Raw genomic sequence first — 4,433 nt, 5'->3', positions numbered from 1 at the left:
TTTATTTAGTGATCATGACGCAGGAGGGACAACTTGATCAAATTGGAGTAAACAGTAAAATTAAAAAATATGATATAATTGAGTTATGTTATAAACATATTAGATTCCTTATTTGTTATTTATATACTTACTTACTAAGCTATAAGCTTACTTTCTTTTCTCTCCTTTGTCTTATAGTGTCATCCAGCTAGCACAGGAGTTAGAGATCGTAGAAAATCCGCCTGCACTATCAATACTCTTGGTATCTGAACTCAACATTTTGATATATGGCATGTATAGCAGACTTAGTTATTTTGTTACGTGTCATAATTGTCTGGGTTTAAATTACTACTTATAGTATCAAACTAATCATTTTGTACGAAGCCTTTGAAATTGGTTTGTATTGTTAATGGCATATGTTATAATGATCCATGATCAAATTGCACGCCATATTTTTGTTGGGTTTTATATAATAGTATATACTATAATTTGTTAATACCTCGTACCCTGTTCTGGCGACGGCTACGGGTAAGGGGTGTTACAGAGACACACGGCTGAGTCTCTGCCCGTGTGTTTACTACTATGAGTACTGACTTGTAAAATTTACGTGTAGGGGACACACGGCCGGACAACACGCCCATGGGGTTGGCCGTGTATCTACCCGTGTGGACAATATAAAGCTATTTACTAAGCCTTATGCCACCCTGAAACAAAATTTAATACCATCCAACATGTCAAAGTCTACTTAATATGATTTCTCGACTAACATCCATAGCTAAGACTCATATACATTTCATATATTCAACCATGCCAACAATTTCACATTCATGAAAGACTATCTTGCATTCATATAGTAACTTTCAATGTTAGCCATTTTCATGGCCTTATACAAAATAAGTCAAATACTAATAAAAGCCAACACATTCGGCCCCAAAATTATATGACACCAAAACAAAATCAAGAGTCTCCATACATGCCATAAGCATATGATAAAACTAGTTATACCAAGCGCTTCAAGCGTAGTGTGATTGGCTTCCCCGACGTAGTTGATGATCCTCGAGTTACTGTGGCGGCACTATAAGAAATGGGAAAGGAAAAAGGGTAAGCATGAGAACTCAATAAGTACATATATGCAAATAAGTGTAATTAGAAACACATTCATCAAACAATGGCTTATCATACTTAAATGATATATCATTTTAACATCACTATTTGGCTCTTCTTCTTTTACGCATACTTACTACATCTCATCACATACTAAGGTCTTCATTTGAGAGTTTAGTATACATACCTGTAATTACCCATAAAATAACTCAAGTTCATTCTCTCTATTGACAAACCTCATTGGAAGTATCGCCAAGCCATTCATAGAGTTACCCCTTTTGAACACTTAGAAATACTAATGAATACATCAATAGCTTACTCCTAAGTACTATACAAGCATCCAAAGCTACCTTGTACTTTGCAATACTTGCATAGGTGAACTACTCACGGGCCTTTTTACCAAGTTAGTACTCGGACCCCATAGCTCTATCATGTAATGCCCACTCTTTGAGCCACTTACGGGTCTGCACACAAAGTCAGTACCCAGACCCACATTACATATTTCACTTGTCTCATGAACTCAGACTCAACTCATGAGTTCAAACCACTCAATTTCTCATGACTTGTGTTTTGTATCCTATACTATTTTGAGGTTCGACGGGATCTTGTATCTAACCTGATGCTGTCGCACTTGTTCATAATGTAGGTTACTCTTATGTCGCATTATTTATACTTTCATGGTATCTAGTAGATTATGACACATGGTAAAAAAAATAAAACATTTAAAAGTAAGCTAAAATGACACATTATTTACATATGTACTTACCTCGGCACAAAATGATAGGAACAAGCCTAATCCTCGTAAATTTTTTTCTTCCCTTGATCAAGACCCGAACCATGTTTCTCTTAATCTAAAATTTCAAAAATTAGCTTATTTAATACACAAATCATTCAGTTCAACTTAAGATTCATACTTTGGTAAAATGACTATTTTTCCCTTGAACTTCGCAAAAATTACAAATTTACCCTGGGCCCGAAAATTAATTTTTTTATCGAATTTCCTTATTAGCCAAGCCTAACCGACCATTTATTTCACTAATTACCACCCCAAATTCTCAATATTTCACACTATTACTACCTATTTTACAAATTTTACAAAATGGTCCTTTTAGGGTTGTCATGAGAAGTCCTTTCACAAAAGTTGTTCATTCAACCACCAAGACTCATTTTCTCCCATAAAAACTTAGTAAACATACAAATCCTTTCATGGTAAGTCCTTAGACTATCAATCATTTCACAAAATAGTCCCCTCATAGCTAGATTAAGCTTTAGGGGTCCTAAAAGTACAAAAATTATGAAGAATAAGCCTCAAATTGACTTACTTGCAAGAGGCTAGCTTGGCTAAAATTTCAAGGCTTCAAAACCCTTATTTTTGATAAAACTTCAGTGAAGAAGAATAGGTGAAATGAGTGATATCATCTTTTGTTTATTTTATTTCTTTTTAGTCAAACAAGTCACCAAATTTTTACCTAACATTGACTAGCCTAATTCCTTGTCCCTAAGGCTGGCCATGCTACATTTTAAGGGTCTATTTTCCCATTAAAGACCTTAAATTTTGGCTCTCTAGCTATTTGGTATGTCTATCAAGTGAAATTAAAATTTTACCCTTTATACGCTTTAGTCCTTTTTCGCAATTAAGCTCTCAAGTATAAAATTATTCACCAAATTTTTCATGCACCTTTATAATCATGCCATCACGTATAAAATAATAATAAAATAATTTCTTCAGCTTCAGAATAGTGGTTTCAAAACCACTTTTCCGACTAGGCCTAAAATTGGGCTATTACAGATAATGATAGATGAAATCTAGGTGGATTCTTTCTTGGGTATTGTTTCGCTTATTGGTTGTTAATAATTTGCTTTCATGATTTGTTCTTTTTTGTGTTCTTAAGTTAATTAATTTAGTTAATTAATTTAGTTAATTTTAGTTTTCATCAATCACTCTATTTTGTTGGTTAAATAATAGAAATATGATAATTACTAGTATCTTCAGTCTCTGTGGGAACAATATTTGTGCTCACCATAACTAAACTATTAATTGATAAGTGCACTTGCCGTTATCGAATTTTTAGTTGGTTTACGATTGCATCAAGTTTTTGGCACCGTTGCCGAGACTAAAATATTAGGAAAACTTTATTTCTATTAATTTAACTATTTTTTATTTTTATTTTTATTTAATTTTTACATTCTGATTTTTTCATTTGTTTGCTTCTGGCAGGTTCTTTTAGTTTAAGACTAGAGGAAACCCATTAGATCCATTACTTTTTGATAATGATATTGAAAAGACTGCTCGTAGAAATCGTAGAGAGGTTAGAGAAGTAAGACAAAGCCAATAGAATATAGTACATGATTAAGAGGAAAAGGATATTACTGTGGTGATGGGTGATAATCCAAATAATCAACTACCTCTTTCATGTCCTGCCCCTCGGACTATGATGATTACGTTAAGCCCACTCTGATTGGGGCTAAATCAAGTATTGTGAGAGCTACCATTAATGCAAACAATTTTAAGCTGAAGCTGAACAGAATTCAGATGGTATAATAGTATGTTCAGTTTGATGGTTTGCAAGATGAAGATCTGAAAACCCATTTGGCTAACTTTCTAGAGATTTGTGACACTTTCAAGATCAATGTCATTACTGATGATGCCATACGCTTACGGTTGTTCCTATTCTCATTGAGGAACAAGGACAAATAGTGGTTAAATTCATTGCCACGAGGCTATATCATGACTTGGGATCAGATGGTTGAGAAGTTTCTTTTGAAGTACTCCCTACTAGCTAAACGAACTAGGTTGAGGAATGATACGTCTTCTTTTGTTCAATTGATTTGGAGACATTATATGATGCATGAGAAAGATTTAAGGATCTTTTGAAAAGGTGCCCTCATTATGGGTTACCTTTTTGGTTACAAGTTCAAATCTTTTACAATGGTTTGAATCCCCAACTAGGTAATTAATTGATGTAGCAGCTGGTGGAGCACTGAATAATAAAACACCCGAGGACGCTCAAGAGTTTATTGAAGAAATATCACTGAATAACCATCAGTGCAAGTTATTAGAACAAAATCAATGAAAGCAGCCAGTGTTTTTAATATAGATGCAGTTGCTACGTTGGCAAGCCAAATGGAAGCACTGAATAAACAATTTGATGGTTTGAATTTTTTAAGCAGGTAAATCTGGTGATGCAATGCGATGCGAATGGGGTGGAGATGATTAATCCAAAATATTCACCCTTCAAGTCTAATATGGATCATCAGCAAACTGATATTTTGGGTAATAATTCTAAACCTCAAAATAAACCCTATAGCAATACTCATAATGTAGGATGGAGGAATCATCCAAATTTCTC

General features: G+C 34.0%; 1 non-coding gene across 1 annotated transcript; it reads right to left on the bottom strand.

Annotated features, from left to right (window-relative positions):
• Positions 1–3,874: 3,874 nt before the first annotated feature.
• On the bottom strand, positions 3,875–3,980 carry LOC121213320 (small nucleolar RNA R71). The gene has a single exon (XR_005908703.1). It is a non-coding gene; the product is annotated as a small nucleolar RNA R71 (small nucleolar RNA).
• Between the last annotated feature and the right edge of the window lie 453 nt (positions 3,981–4,433).

This window comes from Gossypium hirsutum, chromosome A13 (assembly GCF_007990345.1).
Source record: "Gossypium hirsutum isolate 1008001.06 chromosome A13, Gossypium_hirsutum_v2.1, whole genome shotgun sequence".
NCBI lineage: Eukaryota > Viridiplantae > Streptophyta > Magnoliopsida > Malvales > Malvaceae > Gossypium > Gossypium hirsutum.
Note: the sequence above shows the minus strand (reverse complement) of the source record. Positions and strands in the feature narration are given on the sequence as shown.